Genomic DNA, 19,556 nt, shown 5'->3' with positions numbered 1-19,556 from the left:
TGGCACTGGGTGGCTGTCGCCAAACTAATTAGAACAATGAATCTTAAAGCATTCAATCCCAGCATGAGATGTTTGTAGGAGTTGGTGATATATAAATGGCTTAGTTGGTGTCATTCAAATGATCCTAACACTGGGAGACTAAGATTTACCAACTGTGTCAAGTGTGTTCTGCCCAGGTACTTTTGGCCTTTTGGAATTGGATACCTTTTCCCCCAAACTGTCTACTGATGCAAACAATTGGCCCATGTCCTGGGATTCTTGGCAAGCAACACTGCTGGCTGCAGTATGGAATTCATCATATCCTCACTGGATGTCCTCAACATGGCAAAGTGAAATAAACTGTCAGTCAGTCATCAGTTTGTTGTTGCAGTACATCCCACGCACAGTAGTAATGCTGCAATGTTGTTTTACCAAGAACAGACCAACAATGGCACGCATGCTCAAAGATGGTTGATTCAACATTGGGCGGTTCGCTTCCTCAAATGTGAAAGTCCGTTCCTCAGCCCCCTCCCCATTCCAATGAGCGCGGACAATTTATCTTTATTAAGCATCGGGCTCGTCTTGAGCGGCCCAAGATAGGCGCTATGCGAGGGAGCCAGAACGGAGGGAGGCTCCGGAGAAGAACAAAAGACATCTTTCATCAGCGGCGGCGTCTCAGGGTGACACCGCGCCGCGAATGAAACGAGTGTTTGTCACACAAAGGCTTTCAGACGGGCTTATCTTCGCCTCTCTTTGCCAAACTCTGCCGCATTCCCCACTGTGTCCCTGTCACTCCACCTCTGCGAGGAGCCCAGCAAAAAAAACACAAACACAGGGCTCCTCCAGAACAGCACGGGCGTTCACCTCCTTTATAAGGATACGCAGGCCACTTAACAAAGGGAGAAACTCAAAGTGCTGGCGAGAAGAGAGAAACAAATAAATAATACAAAGCAATGGAATGCAACACTGAGGTGATTTTTGTGAGTAAATATGACCGCAAGGAAATAAAAGCTTGATAGCCAGCCAGCTCCAAACACTGTACATCAGCATTTTTCAAAGTGGGTGCTGCAGCACATTGGGGTGCCGCGCGATCCCTTCAGGGCTGCTTCGAAACTTAAGCTATGTTAAAAATGTATGATTTATCTTTTTGTTAAGTTATGATAGAACTAATAAACTATACTGTAAATGAAAAAGCTGATTCAATTCACGTAACAATTTATAGTGAAGTTCCATTAACTAACACAATTAATAATGCATTAACTAACCTGAACAAAGAATTAATTAATCTATTAATATTTATTAATGTTAACTAAGCCATTAGCAAGGGTGAAATAGGAACTACAGTCTGAGCAAGTAAGTTAGGAGTAAATAATGTGTTTTTCATGAAATTGCTACCTAAGTGAACAATTTGTTCATGTTAGGAAATACTTCCTTAAGTATCCTGTCAGGGCATGTAACATTAATTGTGATGACCAAATGGGTCATACTTCAATGTATGGAGGAGAATGGCACATGATTTGATAAAACACAAATAAATGATTTGTTCATGTTAACAAATACCTTGTTAAAAGAGTAGTTCATTCTTTGTTCAGGTTAGTTTATGCATTAAAGCATGCTAGTTAATGGATTCGTATTGTAAAGTGTTACTCAATTCATGATGGAGCACTAGTAAGCTCAGCTGATTTCAGTTCATGATGGAGTATTTGTAAGCTCAGCTGATTTCAGTTCATGATGGAGTATTTGTAAGCTCAGCTGATTTCAGTTCATGATGGAGCATTTGTAAGGACAGCTGATTTCAATTCATGATGGAGCATTTGTAAGCTCAGCTGATTTCAATTCATGATGGAGCATTTGTAAGCTCAACTGATTTCAGTTCACGATGGAGCATTTGTAAGCTCATACTGCAATTATTAGAACTTGTCTCAACTTGGTCCTCCGTGCGTTCAACCTCAACCTGTTTGTACACACTGATCTCCCACCAGGACTGACATGTACCTCATTTGATCAAACCTCGACTGATTGTTACTTTTAAGCAAGATTAGGGACATCTGGTGGTTTTATGCATTTTACAAAAGAAAGAAAGATTAATGAAGAAAACAAAACTGACATCAAGATTGCCTGCTCCTGCTCCTTCTGCTGGACCCGTTTTGATTGAATAATTCTGTGATATAACTTGTTGTATTTATGCCAAGCAGCTTGATGCATTATTAGTAAGTATGAGCACACATTTTTTTAATTAAGCGAGACAAAGCGTAAGAGCAGGAAGCTAGCAAGGCATAAACTCTGATCTGCCATAAGAGATTGTCGTGCATACCACGATACTAGATTACCTAAACGTAACTTATAAAAATGTCATTTGTTGAATGAAATAAATTAGATATTTTGACATGTCCATCTACTTCTGCCTTTCATACAGATTTACAACCAATTCATAGTGTGACCATTTATTACACAGTAAAAATTTCCAGTGTTAATTCAACTGTAACAGAGTACACTTGGTCCCACTCTGGACCAGACCATTTGTATAACGTGTTGCAAACTGCTTATGTCATTGTGGAATGCCACAGCAATGGAAATTATTTACAGGAGGACATCAGGCCTGAACAATTTGGGAACCACTGCTGTACCGTACTGCAGCTTTAGAAAAAGACCTGGAGCCTGAGTGACTGGCACAAGTAACTCCAGCCAACTGTGCGGCAGAACTCTTTGTGTGGTGTTAGAACGCCACGCGCAGGACTCCATTAACGGGGCCCGACGCGAGACAGCAGAGCCGACCCGTACATCACCACGGCGATCGCCGCTACCTGCCGGAGCGTCTGAGCGCCCCGGTGTCCATCACTCTAATGTGCTGAAAGAGCGCGCGGGAGAGGGAGAGACGGGGCCGGGGGAACGCTGCTTCACACTGATACGATAGAGCCAGGCTTCTGCCAGCCCGCGGGAAAGACCAATTGGGCCTCGCGGGGGACGTGCGCTCCTGCGTGGGCCCCAGCTGGCTGCGCTCGGCGCTAGCGCCAGAGTTCACAGTCCCGTCAAGATGGCACCCCGGGTCACAGCGCCCAGACACAGAGGTGAGGCTGTTACACGCGAACCTCGTTAGCCAATCAAATTGTGTCTTCTGTCCCGAATTGCCGATACAGTAATAATTAAAAAACCTGTTTAATGCTGACTAGGGGCTTGGCTTTATACAGAGTCTGGAAATGCATGGCACTGCTTCGTGCTGACTAAGGTTGCTGTAAGGATGCCAAGCGCTCCTGGATGCAGTTCAGACATTACACTGGAGACTGAAACGAGCATACACGCAGGCTATAGGAAGGCTGCAGCTACAGTAAGCCTTAAGATGTGCGTGTGTACGAGCGTACGCTGGCTGACCTTCAACATGACATTTTCAGATTCCACAATGTGAGCTCACACGTAGGTTTCAGCGCATGTGGACCTTGTTATAGCAGCTGAGCACAAAGTCAAATGCGATGAACAGCGAACATTGTATTTTGCGCTAATCTCTTCATTAAACAGATCAATATGGCCTGGGTTCTCGTCTGAATTTCTCCCTTAAAAAAAAAACACAAATGTATGCATTACCCTCTACATGCCACAAAAGCAGCCCCTCTCCTCCTGGGAGGTGTTAGATTAAGGGGTAACACAGAAAAACAAAAGCAGCCATGCTACTATTAATGTAATAATTCACCAAGGTTAGAGCTCAGCTCTCTAAGCTAGAATTACCCATTTTTGGCCACTGAAGGTTGAGTGTTCTGAATTATTTTGAGTAAACCCACTTGGCTTGAATAATCTCGCAGTACTTGACCCACAAAACGGAACTAATGTTATCATTACATGAAAGAGACAAAACTGCGACGACGACGCACTCGGGGGAAGGGACTTTGCGAACACGTGACCGCGAGCAGAAGCGTGCGGTGGAAAGATAGCGGCAGAACCCAACGCCCGTCGCGGGCGATGCAGGCAGGGCGCTTTCGCCCACCTCTTCTGTGACAGCCACGGCGGAGCGATGAACAGAAACTCGCAGGGCGCTTGATCAGATGAGATCAATGACTACTTTGGAGACAGACGAATCAGCCAAGCCTGGGACGGAGAACCTTAAGACAGCCGCACGGGCCATGATCTCATGAAGCCACAGCCCGGCCCCTGGAGGAGCCCTCCTCATGCTGTTACATTCCCCTGTGATCCTCTTTTCCTTAAACCTCTAAACCTAAAATGCTTACACTGTAAGCACCGTAACTAACGGATTACCAGGATTAGGAGTGGACAAACATGAAGAGGGCCATATGTGTGCAGCCTTCATCTGGAACTATCCATGCAAACACCCCGTGGATATAAATTATGCTGCCTGTATGTGCGTATTTTTTATGCACATGTAGCATTGGTTGATGCTTGCATACGCTTGCTTACATTTTTATCTGAAATTAATTTACTAAAGATTATTGCACTTTCCTGGAGGGGAAGGAAAAGGTAATAAAAGAGTGAGTCTGGATCACTGCACAGATGATGCAAATGAGAAAGATGATTGTCTTCAAATGAAGCAAATTAAAAAGCTGTTATTCTTAGTCAGCTAATATCCTGAGGGCTTCTTGCTGGCCATTTTCTTTCTATTTTTGTCTTTCTCATGCAGGTCAGCTGGAGAAGGTATAACATGAATTCTCTCTGGCAGAGAATGTTGGTAGTCTCTAGCGTCAATGTTACAGTGGCAGTGATTAGTGATGGGAGGCCTAATCATCCTTAAACGTGATGGAACCATCATGTTATTAGTGATTAATTCATGTGATCCAACCAGATACGCTGAATCTAGTTGGTGAATTTAGAACACATGGTAGCTCCACCCACTACAGAACTCATTAATGCTTGCTTTGTCATGACTAATTTTGGCCTGGATCTTTTCTTTCCCATCTCCTACAGTATCTAAGACCCATCTTTCCAACACCTTGAACGCTTACAGTGACACAGTCGGACAGTTCTCTAACTGAAAACAATGAGGACGGGGAGTGAATAATTTAGCAGTCTCCAGAGCAATGACTTCTCTCATAGGTGTTGGCCGTCGCCTCCATAGAGAACTCAATGGGATTACCAGGGGATTAGGCCTGATAAGCGCAACAACAGAATTGTTTCAGGAGGACAGTTTATTTTTGCGCTGCCAAATCGAAACTCGCTGATGAAGCTCCCTGAAAGCGGCTCATGCCAGTGACTCACTGCCTGACAGAGAAGAATGGCAGCCCCACCCGTCCCCCCCCCCCATGCTCTCACACTGCCCGCTGCAGTCTGCGGATTAGCTGGGAGAGCACATGCTTGGGCCAGGGAAAGAGCAGCGATACATCTGTTTAATTACACTCCATCGGGCGTATTTTAACCTCGGCCTGCTACGCTTGCATTTTCCGCCCTGACTATAGCGGTCCCTTGGATCTGCACCACCTATTTTGCATTACTTGAAGTGACTGTGCTAATCCATATGCCTGGTGATTTTAAACCAAAAAATATATGTAAATAAAATAAAGTTAAAATCAAAGGAACCCCAAATTAAATCTCCTTTTACAGACCAAGTGAACCCCTGGTACTTTAATGAGTACCGCATCCCTGTGCTTCCAGGCAGCTTCAAGGCAGATATGTAGTATCTGATGAAAAATGAGCCAAACACAGAAGAAAGCACAACTGGCACAAATGGTATTTTGGCACAGAACCGGACTCTTATGCTAGTAGCATGCAAGAGAAGCAGGAGCTCACATTTATACCAGTGAACTGGCTCTCACGTTTCAATGCAGGAACACTACAGTTTCAGAATGCATCTGATTGGTCGCCCACCGTGGCCATGCTTTTTGTTCTGTAACATATATAAGGACTGGTAGGAGGAAAGCCATATACACAGGTAGTCACCATCCCCTTGCCTATCAGGTCAGTTCTATTTTAAATAACAAGTTACCCAATTGTTTAAAAAGAAAAACTACATGGGCCTTACTTTCTTAATCATTTATTATATTTTCACCTGAGCAATTGTCAGACTGTAGTGATAACTCATGGTGATGGAAAATGAAGGCATTCCCAGCTCAATTTAGCCTATTTAAACACTGAAGACCGTGGTAAACCCGCAGCAAAGTTATAGAAGGCGTATGTTTAAGAGGGCAGAATTACATGAGGGTGTGGTGATCTTCTTTCTCGTACTGCCATTGCATCAAGAACATTGCAACAGTCGGTTTCTTCATGTCGGATTTACTTGTCCAGGAGATGTACAGGGGCCTTTAGGTGCATTTATGGCACCTTTAAAAATCTTCCTGGGGCAAATGATGTTGTCGGTATAGCGTGCCAACTAGAGAAGAAGGGTGTGTGGCAGATTAATTGTTTCGTTCGTGTATTTTCATTTTAGCTGGATGCCTGGATATAAGCCAAAATGATTGATTCATTATTTGAAGCCTTGTTCTTTTTTCATTCTAATTTATAGTAATAAAACATTGTCATAGCCTAGACTGTACTACTTTTTAAAAATTTTTACAGACTATTTAAGTGAAACAATGCCATGCATTCACCACTCCAGTTATATTTCATTGAAGTACTTGTGATGCTCCACAGCCAAAAGATCCATCCCAGGTAAGTAGGTGGCATATGCAATTATGCCTTATTTATATCAAACTCTGATGCAAAAAGGCAAACACTAAACAAAAATAAGATCAATTTTCATTATGCGAAATGGAAATAACATTAAAATTAGACAAAGACGTACAGTATGTCTCAGCACTATTGCAAAAAGTGATATGATCATTCTTCATAATTAAATCATATTATAAAGAGCATATTATAGCAGCACCCACCAATGATGATTACACAGTAGATACGTTCAAATTTATGCAAACGAAAGAATACAAAAAAATAATTACCCAGATACTTACGTATAAATGCAAAAAGCAGATTAGAGGCAATGAATCTTGACCTTTGCAGGAGTTCTGCACCAGCAATTTCAGACCAATTTTGATTTGAAGAATTTCAAAACCCATTGCCTCTGCTCTGTTTAATGTGTTTATACACATCTGGGGATTATTTATTCATGTTTTCCCTTGTTGTGCATATTTGAGTGCATCACTGTGTAATCCTGTTAGATACCTCAAGTCTGGGTGTGTGCTAATAAACTCTGCCCTGCTTTCTATAAACAAAGACCAGAATAAGATCAGTCACTGAAAAGGAGATGCATGATCGGAAATTGAATGTAGAAAAAACTCATTGGATTCTGATTACTACTGGTTTGATTATTGGTTAATTTAATATTTGTGGCTACAAAATAAGAGAATCATGCTTACAGATTCAGATAAACAGATAGCAATAGCAATGTACATATAGCTAATGTAAAAATAAGGCAACAGTAATATAACTAGCAATTCCACTAAAAGAAATGGAATTCTTTACATTGGAGCAAGCCACATTTGAAACATTTATGTTCCAAACAACCTTCATTCCCTGTGCTTTTATATCCCACAGGTACATACATATATGCCACAGGTACATCCCATTGTATATACATATATTTATTTGATAGATGAACATCTTAGACAATTTGACAGAGAAGTGTAGAGAATATGTACACATTGGTAATGCGGCCAAAATAGCACAGAGCCCGTGTTTAAGTTCAAACGTGATCCAGGTGGGTTAAAATGCAAACAAATTATCTGACACTAAATCAGCAGAGCAGTAAATGTTTTTATTGTCACACCTCCATTATGCTGCCCAACCCATGTTTCCACAAATACCATCATTACAAACCGCAAAATCCAAACCGGGCGGAGGCTAAAAATATTGACATGCAGAGGTGGAAATTAGCTATTCCACTAGCACCCAGGGATGATTGTGATGCCATTGTTAGCAAGATACGGGTTGTGTTATTGAGTTATATTGCTTTCAGTCTTTCGGACTACAACAATAATACAGTCAGAACAGAATAAAAACTAAGGCACATTTTTAATGGCTCCAAACTTATCCATGGATAGAGACACCGCCATGGCCCATGGGGGCTCATTTCAAAATTCTATCATGAGGCTCTCTCCTCTCTGTTCAGTGCTCTCCACCAGCCATTTGCCTATATGAGCCCAACACTGGAATTTCAACACCACCAAAACCTTAAATAAATTTATTCACAAAAAGAAAAAGAAAAATAACTGAAAGCTTTGTTCTTTCAAGCATTCATAACTGGAATTTTGAAAAGCTGTGTTTAAAAAAGCAAACATTAAACATCTGTGTAGGTCATGCATTTCCAAATCTTTTGGGAAAGGCAAAGGAGGTGCAACACTCACTCTAACTCTAACTTTTTACTAATAAAAACAAGCTTTAAGAACTGAAATGGGCTTCTAGAAAGGAAAACTGGTATAAATGTAATTTAGGAATTAAAATTAGAATGAACAATTTTAACATTTTCTACATACAGTATATAACATATATGTTATATATAACATCCAAAATGTCCACAGTGAAAAAGGCAGCCTATTTTGCAGGGGGATTTTTGTGGCGGATTTGTGTTGTACACACCAGATGAACAAAAGCAGGAAAAATTATAAGCTATTTAGTTAGTTAGTATTAGGCTACATGGCTCTCTGTAACTTTTTACCTGATTTTCTTTTTAGTTCTTATATAGTTCTCTGAGCAGTACCCACACTCTAGGAAATATTGCAAACTAGCCCACTTACGAGCAACAACAAAGGGGGACTTCTTGATTGTCTTTGCAATCCCACAGCTGTGCAGCACTCTGAGTTACACGAATAGGTTGGGATTTGCTAAGTGTTTTAAGTAGTGCTAGCACCAACTATTTTCATGGGGCTTCCGCTAACATTAGTGCAAGTTAGCCAAGCAGCAAAGTTTTTGGAGGTCTGTCAGTGCTATGTTTATTTCAGAAACTAGCCTAAAATAGAGCGTCTCACTACAGTAGTACATCAAAATATTGCAATGTTTTGTTATTTTATTTACTTTCTGTGAGCCGCCCAGTCTAGCTAGTTACTGCAGATAGATGTAAACGAAATATAACCAGCACCCAAGGTCAAAGTTCAGGAAAGTACCTGGATGTGCCACGGTGTAGCCGCGAATACCAAACGTATGGCTGTTTCTAGGGCAATCTTAAAAAATGTAAATCTTACAATTAACTTTTTCCTAAAATTCTTGTTTCCGCTCTGCTCATCGAGGTATGTTTCATTTGAAACTGCTGAAACTGCCTCATGGTAAAGAAAACAGTCTGATAACAAAACACACGTCTCTCATGAGGCAAACCCTGTTTTGTCGCAACTCTACATCTGTTTATGACTGGTGCAACTCTACATTTTGGATATGTATTAATACATGTATGCCATCAATACGATGTCAGACTACCTCAACACTACCATTAACCTCCAGTTTTTGAGGACAAAGAGGTAGGGATTCTTCAGAGAGTGGAAGAAATGATGTGGATAAGAATAGAAAGGAGAGATAAGGAAAGGAAAGCGAAAGGCGGGGAAAAACAGAGATTAAGGGGCTCTCTGGAGGAAAAGGAGTTGGAAGAATATGAGTGAAGGAGAGCAGTCGAGAAAGGGGCACAGAAAAGGCAGAGGAAGAAGGGAAAAGGAGGAGAGGAGAGGACCTGCAGTACAATGAGGGGGTTAAGTCTCTCATAGCCTGGGGTGGCTGCGTGTCCGCTAACACAGTAACATATTTTCAAGGAGGTTTCAAACAACCTGCTGGGAGCTTATCTTAACGTGGAAGGCAAGAAAATCTAATGATCCATGGCCTGGGATGCCATCTTCTCTGCTTCCCTCTAATCGATGCCAACAGGTATTTCAGGCAAGAGCAGAGGAGAGGTTTGAGTGCAAGGCTCATGGTGGTACTACAGCACACACGATGGTGTCCACTGCCATTCAATCGGCCACTTCTGTGCCTTCCAATTTGGTATCGTGACAACATTTCTCACTTTTCACTCAGTCTTTCTGGACCAAATAGCATCCTTTGGTGGCCCGAAAAGAGAATTTGGAAAACACTTCTACTCATGTTGTGAAAGAGATCCATAAGCATAACAGCCAAAAGATGCGCTCAGCTGCAGCAATATTAAAATGTTGGGGAAAATGATTATCTGTCAGCAGAATCAATTCATTAAGAAGAGTTTGGAGGTCACCCTACTAGTTAGTATTAACAGTTGCAAAACCAGCTCAAATAAGGTTGTACATAATAGCCACAATTTATAAACAGTGCATCATGGTGCCCTATTCATTACAGAAATCACTAAGTCCAGTATAATACATGCTACATAACTGCTGCCACATTACTGAAGTAGAACATTCGCAAAATTAACTATCTCAATAATTATAAATCACACTATTTTGAGTGACCAAAAAAAGATAAAAGAGACAATGATAAACACTGCCACTGTCTTTCCATAAATAAATGAGTGCTGCCATTCACAGACATTGACAAATGTCTCTCCGACTGGAAGGATTAATCACAAAGAATCTGAAATGGTGTCATGCTGACAACCCTTTTAATGATGTTTAATGCTGTTTGAATCTACTTCAAACGGTCTGAGGAAACGAATAACGCGCTATCCCCTTTCATAATGTGAGAGGCATCTCCGTCTGATTCAATCTCTGAAAAAGGCATTTTACTGACCTGAACAACTAAATGACAGTTGAGACAGTATGAACTATGAGAAACACACCATATGGTACGCTACTTCAATAGCTTACTTTTTTAAACCTCAACATGGCTCCTTTTGCAGTTAACTAGCCCCAAATAGAAAAAAAAGAAAGTTGAAAAGAACCTACAATTTTTTTCTTCAAGTTTACTTAGTTGCATAATCACGGTATTTGTTACATGGAAATATATCACTAAGGTAGAAGGCTGCCAAAGCAAATATTTTATGACCTTTTACTTCCAAAGTACTTTTTACTTTTATTTTTAGTCATTTTTGTAAGAGGACCAACAAGGTTTTGCACAACAAGGTGATTTTATGTATTAGGAAACAGGCCAAACCTGGCAGTGCCAAGATAACTACCGGCTGCATATCTAAACATATAGGTTTCATTTACACCCTTAAGACAGACTTCCCCTCAAGACAGGCTCCCCTCAAGAAATTCAGAAGGAAGACGCTGAAAGCAATTGAAATATGGCAGTCATATTCACAGAATGTCATAAACCCCCAAGCAAAGAAGAGAGAGAAACATAAAGCTTACTTCTGAGCACTTCTGAGAGTGCAGGAGAGGAGAGGCACACCGTTTGGACCGCACGTCCCCCCAGATTCAGGGCCTTTACTGAGCATGTGCCGATGCAGCAGGACGGACCCGAGAGCTCTCGAAATGACAGACCTCTGCTAACGAAGCCGACAAACGAAAAGCAACGCCAGGCGAAGCACGCTCCGCGCGTCCTGGCGCAGATGGAAGTTGTGGTTTCCCGCTGCAGCCGGAGATTGGCGGTACCAGGCGCGCGCAGTGGGAAGCGTGGATATGAGGCAGCCTGTTACGCCGATGATGGCGGGAGGAAGACATTTACAGCTTCACCATTCACCGAGAGCCATTGTCCCGCTCTCAAATAAAAGTGATGTTGCAAGCTGTATGCACTCATGTTTCAAAGTGCCTTGGGTGCAAATAGGACAGATGGCTGGTAAAAAAAAAAAACAACAACAACAGTGCACCCATCATTTTATTTCTGTATCGTTCTCAAAAGTCCATGTTTTTTTGCTGCATTAAAAACGCAATACTACCCCAGGGCAAGCAGAGAAAGATACAAATAACACATTAGGAACATATTTTACAGCCGAATCCAAGATATCCTGACAGAAAGTGGGAAACAGGAGGGGGCTACCATTAGCGGAGCAAGCCCGCTGAGTGTCCATTTGTAAAGCATGCTGGGATTGTAAACTGGGGCGATAAGCAGAATATGCATATGGCAAGCAACATATTTGCTCTCTCTAATGTTGTTTTAAGGGCCCATCAGAAAAAATAATAATGCTATTCAGTCTTGCACATACTTAGAATGTAAGCCAATCCCTTTAAATTTGTACATGTAAATATATTCTTAAAGTTTACTGCAGCAGTAATCAAAATGCCTGTTCCATGAAACCATGAAAGTAATTATATATATATATATATATATATATATATATATCCATCCATTATCTATACCCGCTTATCCTGGGCAGGGCCACAGTGGGTGCTGGAGCCTTTTAAGCTGACCAGTCCCTCCAGCTCTTCAGTGGCTGGTTTTCCTCATTTTTGTGCTGGAATAAACACAACTCAAAAACTCACTCTCTCAGTGTGTACTCCTGGTCTCGGTCCCGAACTGTGGAGAGGAACACACCTTTAAGCATTTGGGCTGATTAGCTAACAATTAAGCATCTGGGCTGATTAGCTAACCCAGGTGCGTGTTCTCTCTCCGCCGGGAGGCGTGATCGAGATGAATCCGGGTCTTGGCCAGATTGAATACTACAGATACTTCATCATAAATCATATAACTTTTTCAAAAAACCAACAGAGAAGTGAATTTCTCTAAACACAGTGGTGATTTGTTCCTGTTAAAACTGACTGTAAAAAAAATCTACTTGCTGATCATGTTATCATTTTAAGCTTAAAAAGGTGAGCATATTTGGCTGCTGGTATCTGATCTCCAACTGTACAAAGCTTTTGGCTTTCAATTTTGTCCAGTTCTATTACCCTCTGCTTTTTGAACATTATTAAAAATTAAATATATCCTTAGTGATTGAAATCAAAGCGTAAATGATACAATTATCAAACCGAAGAATCAAATTAAGCGCAAAAATAAAAATGCCTCAAAGAAATCTTAGTAATTGATTTACAACTTCAAAGGCATTTGAACAGCAACAGAAAAGGCCTGCTCAGAAGCCTCCTGCACATAAATGGTCATTTAACTCTACTGCAGATTTGAGACTATGCCAAGGTTTTCTTTTCATTAAAAACCATATAATGAAATAATTACATAATCAAATTGTCCTTTTGGTTAGTAGGCAATCAAGCTTCTAAAAATGTTTTATTAAAGGAAGATGAAGTCAATGTTCTGATCTCCCCGGGCACCAGGAGTGGCATGGGGAATAAGACACTCACTCAATGTTAATGCAAAGCTACCCAGGGCCCACCTGTATTTGTCCTGCTCTGATCCAAAGCTTTAACGTTGAGGATAATGTTAAAAAGCCTACTGGTTGCCAGTTGGAAACTTGGAGCAGTCTAATAAATGAAAATGCACTAAATGGATCATTTATGCCTGCTGATTAGCTCATGAGAATTCTCACTGTGCATATATCCAGAAATATTTGTAGGGCACATGGAGACATTATTTAAATTTTTAAAAAGAAATATCAAATATATTCTCAAATATAACAATGCTACATTACTGGAAGTATCTTGCCAGTTGCCAGATCTGACAAATATGGACAGTCTTAAGTCACCTACTGAATCACTTTATACCCAACATCACCCAGCTGTGCCAATATTCATGATATTCCATGGCCTCTCATGCCTGATTGCTTGTGTTTATTCTTCTGTTAAAATTGTACCCGATGACGTAACCTACAGTGGTGCTGCGTGATGTAGCAAGACAGGACGGGCTCCCAAGGAAGCTGAGTGTAATGGGCAGCCCATTCACCTCACACAAAATCAGACACACAGAAGGGGCACGGACGCGGAACCAGGGGAAACCCGATGTGACAACAGAACTAACTGCAGTCTGAGCCACCTGTGTGTCTCATGGGTGGAGGGGGAGAGGGCCCAGGGATTCTCAATCCTCCGTCATCACCGTGCATCAGGCCTCCTGGAGAAGCCCCTTGCGCTGACTGGCAGTGAAGTCACTGAGTCACACGCGGCGGGCGGTCTCTCTTGGGTACGTCCAGCACAGATGTGACACAGCTGGAAACGCTGTAGGCTCAGGCACACTGAGAATTTGAACAGCGCTAAGACTACATATTTTTAATTAAAAGTAAATGGTGTAGGTTGCTCTCTACCATAGGTAAGCATTTGCCCATAAAAAATCTGATTAGGCATCAAAGAACGTGATGGAGTTACTGTTAAGCTGGGAAGGAAACATAATAACAATTGCTGACATGGTGATATTTACTCTTTGGCAGATGTTTGAATGAGCTGGAACTGTAGCACCACCACTGTGGTCATATGCAATAGAGTTCTTAATCAGGTACGCTAGAATTCCAGCTTCTTCCAACATTTGCCAAAGAGAAAATATCATCCCAGCAGCAATGAGCTTTTTTTCTCTACTCGTATAACTTTGTTAAGTGACCTTGGGCACTGGACAGGCGGTATATAAAATGTATTGTTAGTATTCATTGTTACTCTATTTATTATTACTCTTTATTGAATTATCTGACTTACTTACTGTCTACATAAAGATGTTGTGCTAACTAAATTGCATATCGCTACGTATCTAGCTTTCTTTCTCCCAAAACAAAGAATTACAAAAACCCCTGCAGTCTACTATTAGAAGTAACTGCTACTGAGACCTTACATATCACTTACTAATAAAGAAGCAACTAAAGTCTTAACACTGGGGTTCTGCGGCCTTATTGGTGCTGTATTTCACAACCGATTTGCAGGCATTTACAGATACGTGGAACCCTTTACTTGTCTAACAGACATTTTCAGACAGATTTCCTTGTTTCTAGACTGGGCATATGAAGCAAATTCTTCAGTTATAATCGTCAGTTAAAATCTGCACAAATCCAAGGGCATTAATAACATAGAGTAATTGCAAATTATGTGAAGATGTTTTGATACCGATACCATCAGTTGAAATGCTTGCAAAGTAAAGATAAACTGAAAATGTTTTTTCCTACCTTGTGCAATGGATATCATTTTTCATAAGTGATAATGTCCATAGGACATATAATGAAAACTTGGTCCATAAAATTTTTTTTTCTGTGTTTGTATTTTGTATCTGTCTCAGACATTGGAAATGAACCCCCCCCCCAGTATATACGTGTGTGAGGAAAATGAAACAGTTCATCAGTAGCACAACATTAATCAGATATGTGTGCTCTGATCTTGGAACAGATGTACTGGATAAATGCCCAGAAGATTTCAACAAGCAGCTCAAGAAAGGTGGATTTTCGTGTTTTGCTTTAGGTTCACTCTCAAATTAAAAAGGAAAAAACACTGGAGTTCATATAAGCTGGCAGTGCTTATTGATATTCACAACAGAGCTTGGCTCATTGTTTGGCTATCGAGACATATCACCCCACCACAGGTGAGGAAGAGACCATTGGATGCTTGCCAGATCACTGTTCTCCAAACTCATTGTATCTTCTCCCTTTTGTTTATACCTGCTGGCTTATTTTTTTCCAAAGTGCTGGCAAATTTAGGTAGGAGTTCTGTGTTCGGAATGACAAGTAGCTTTACATGTGGTATACAGCGCAGCGAAAATGATAATGGTTGAAGCTTTAGGACGCGCAGTGCATTTGTATTTATGGCGGCCATGTTTGTTCCAGAAGCCACATATGGCATGCAATCAAACCTCTGGGGTTTCAACAGACTGGGGAACTGATTTTCAGCACTAGCCTAAAAAAAAAAGCTAATAAAATTCTACCTCTGGAAAGAATATATCACCCTCACCTCTAGAATATGTACTGTTATCCACCCCAGAGTCCACAGTGTGAAAAATGGCTTTCATCTTGTATTGGAAGTAAAGGCAGATGATGCTCAAGACTGCATATATCACACTAAGGGAGGAGTGGGGTGACAAAATGCACATGCCTCAGAGCACCACAATATGTCTGCACATTTAAATTCAATTATGTCACAATGAAGTTACTGTCACATTGTTTTGAAGAATTGTTCAGGTATCACTGTGTTGTCTTATGACCAAGCAGCACATTCCCCGAAGTGTTTTAGCAATGCTGTACAATGTTGTGCAATGTACAATTGTTCATGTAATGCTACTCATCACCAGGGGTGTCTCGGGGCATAGCTCATAGAGCACTGTCCACATGCTCACTGTGAGCTGAGAAGTTGGCGATTGGAATTAGGCCGCACAACTTTTGTCTCTCCCGCTCTCACTCTCAATTCCTCATGTCTCTCTACAAAGTCCCAACAAATAAAGCTGAAAAAGCTCTAATACTGTTTATATATATATCTCATAATCTAACTACTGCGGGCAAACTTGAAAAGCTGCTCTGCTTGCCTTTGGAAAGAGAGAAATGTCTGCCTCATCACTGCAGAATTAATGACTGCTGATAGATATCTGCTGAGCTCTGGCATTTCATAGGTGTGTACAGCGCATTAAAACACTGAGAGGCCCAAGGACATCTTACACAGAGGAATATGCAAATCAAGAAGCATTTTCATGAATGGTTAAATATGGCTAAATACTGTATTGGGTCTCTTTGAAAGCACATTATTTAGTCTTGACAGTACATGTGTGTGCTAGAAATAAATGATGTCACTGCTTAGTATTCTGTTTCTCTTCTGATGGTTGTGCAGTTTCTCAATGGTGAACAACACCATGGATCAGGCATGAACCAATATAGCATGTATTGTTAAGAACTATATGTCTTCAGGATAACAACAGTTTGTTCACAGAAAACACTGAGAATATGATTACAGTTTGTACATATAGATTCTACAGTTCCAAATACCCTTACCAACACAAATACTCAAATTACAGTTAACAAGAGGTGTAATGGCTGCAGCAAAGAGGAAACAAACACAGCCCAGGATAGCCAATGAGCTGCCACCTCGCCCTCTTCAATTCTCAACATGGAGACGCTTCAGAAGGGAGTTCTACGCCTTTAGGCGGCATACATTTTAAGATATTTAAATGGATATGAAATGATTGAAATCAAGATACGATCAGACTATTGCCTTTTTTCTTCGGCATGAAATATGAGACCGACAACATTTGTATTTCAAAACCGCGGCCTCCAACCAACTCCTCATAGAAAAGGCTCTCGCTAATCTATTCCCAGCATGCCGCTGGTACACAATTCACAAAGATGACCTGATTTGGCAGCTCCCTTAGAGCCTCGAGATTGGAAATGTTAACAATATGGGCTGCTTTTACAGGTCCGGGCTTGAGGTGGCATTTTCAAAGATCTGTGCCTTGCTTGCACACAATGACAGCTTTTTTTGTAGCGCAAGCCGCTCCCATCGAGTGCAGAGGCATTTTGATGTTTTTTTCTCCCCCTCTGCTACGCTGTCATCCATCACCTTGATGAGCAATTAAGCAAAAGTCTACAAAGTGCCAGAAAGTAACCCAAAGTTTCAGACTGTGCATATTTCCTTTCAACCACACCATACAGCACACACCAGAGCACAGAGATAGATCCCTGATCACATGCTATCTGGCCCCATCAGTCACTTTTCCTCTCTGCTCAACATGACAAGGCTAGATTATTTTGAGCTGCTCTTTTTCCAAACACAACATCCCATTGGCTTTGTACAGAGGTGCAGGCTATTTTGCAAGATGTGTATGAGAAGTCATTACTGATGTATAAGCGCTACGTGGACATCCTCTGACATGCTCAAAGTAACATGTAGCATGCTGCACTCTCACAGTCTTATTCTCCCCCAGTGGGCTGCCTTCAGTGTATGTGTGTTTACCAGGCCAGTAAACACACATACACAGTCTGGATAGAAACAAAATGGCTCCTATGCTGACTGAGCACAAATGTGTGTGTGTGTGTGTGTGCGCGTGGGTATTTGTGTGTGTGTATGAGTGTGTGTGTGCGTGTGTGTGTGCAAGATTTATGAAGAGCTGCAGCTAGGATAGGTTCATGTACACATTCTGCGTACTGATTAAGATGCAAAATAAATGTTATATTTGACTGTCTTAGGTATCCTAACTCTGCTATGGAGTAGTTGCCATAAAGTATAATGTAATGTAAATGCTATGTAAAAGCTGTGTAAGTCGCTCTGGAAACGAGTTTCTGCTAAATGCCTGTAAGGTAATGTAATGTAAGGTATTGTATTTAAATGCAAGCGTCTGTTTAGTAATTTTGGTGTTTATAGCGTCATACCATGCTTGATTTAGACTGTAAATTATTTAGATTATTTAAATTTAATAAATGACAGGTAACCACATAACTGGCAAAACAATAATGTTACAAGGAAGAGGCTTGAGAAAATAGTTCATTTGAATTTAGTTTAACAGCAATTGAACTAACATATAATTATAAATACTTTGCTAAAGAAAAACAGGTTTACGGTATTTTAAAAATACTTTAAAAACATGAAATCAGATTAGTGGTTGCCAAGACGTGCAACCAGACAACAGGAAATTGATCACTGTAATTTGCCAGGATACTGTAAGCAGGCACTGGATTTTTACATTGCAAGTTATTTTAAGTGAACCTGTACTACAGTGCACTCTATTATCATGAAACGTAGTTATCAACAGAACAACAATCACTTCCAAGATATATTATGAAAAGACAAGTTATCTTTTTTTACATTCTGGAAACAGTGGTTGCTAAAATAGTCTGGGGGGGATCTTCAGCTCTGTGCCAACTGCTGTGTTGCTAATGCTAGCTAAGAAGATAGAAATGTGAGGTAATGGCCTCAAGGGAAACATTATTTCTGTTTTTCTGCAACTTTATTTTGTGTATCTTGACTTGAAAAAAGGTGTTAATTTCAGAAAACGTGCCTGCATTTATTTATTTGATCATTTTTGCTTTGCATTTTCAGAGGTGGAAAATCTAGGTTCAGAAAGTAAATGTCCTTCTCAGTATTGTGTTGCCAATTAGTACAATCCTTCAGCCAAGAGGTAGAAGTGAATTAGTGAAATCAGCAGGCTGAGTGGAAGAAACACATGGCAGGATTTTTACAGTCTGGCCTTTGGACTTTCCACATGTGCATTTCTCAGCTCCACTGAGATAACTGCACTTCATAGGTAGCAACCGTTTGCTCACTATTAATGCCTGGAAAAAAACATGAGCCTTTAGTGAAATGGCTCATTTTCAATTAAGAGCAGGTGAGTAGTATGACTGGGTCTACGGTGAGTTTAAGCATATGTTTTATTCAGGTCAAAAAATCAACTGTTTTCAGGAATTCTGTACAGGAGGAGATGCATACTGATTTAATGATAGATCAAATAAGCTGTAATTTGGGTTATGTAAAATGTCACCTTTAGCCAGAAGGGGGTCCTCTCTGCCAGCAGGGCCACAGGCAAATGCCTGCGTTGCCTAACAGCTACACGCGGCCATATAAAATGAGCTAATTACAACAACGGCAATATTTCCCACCGGGTTTATTGACATTGTTTCCTCTCCCTACTCAGCTCCCTTTAAACCAGCATTAGTAAGGCCAGGGAGTGCAAAGTGGTCCACAAAGTATGGTTTTAAAAGAACGTATTCTAAAAGAGATTCTATGTAAGGCAGCTGCATTCCTAATGGTAAAACCAAATTTGTAATAGCAGGTATTGAATGTTACTGCATAAATGTGAATAAATTCACACTTTTTAGAAATGATTTTAGAAATTGTGAGTGCTGACATAGGAGTGTAATGAGTGCTGACATGGGGGTGTTATTTCAATGCTTAAACCAACCAGCCTTGGAAAAAATCATATCAAACTTTTTATTTTTATTCCTACAGAAGTTACAGGAACATTTAAAGGCAAATAAAACATTGCGA

At 40.8% G+C, this 19,556-nt stretch overlaps 1 protein-coding gene across 8 annotated transcripts in view; it reads right to left on the bottom strand.

The window, feature by feature from the left end:
- The window catches only part of LOC135248176 (protein ELFN1-like), a 144,924-nt gene that overhangs the window by 91,200 nt on the left and 34,168 nt on the right, over positions 1-19,556 (bottom strand). The window contains exon 1 of one of the 8 annotated variants that reach the window (XM_064322501.1): positions 11,148-11,486. The exons of the other annotated variants lie outside the window; for them this stretch is intronic. The gene's annotated coding sequence lies outside the window, so the exon portion shown is untranslated. Of the gene's footprint in view, positions 1-11,147; positions 11,487-19,556 lie in introns of those variants that run through there. 8 annotated transcript variants of the gene reach the window in all.

Source organism: Anguilla rostrata, chromosome 2 (genome assembly GCF_018555375.3).
Source record: "Anguilla rostrata isolate EN2019 chromosome 2, ASM1855537v3, whole genome shotgun sequence".
NCBI lineage: Eukaryota > Metazoa > Chordata > Actinopteri > Anguilliformes > Anguillidae > Anguilla > Anguilla rostrata.
Note: the sequence above shows the minus strand (reverse complement) of the source record. Positions and strands in the feature narration are given on the sequence as shown.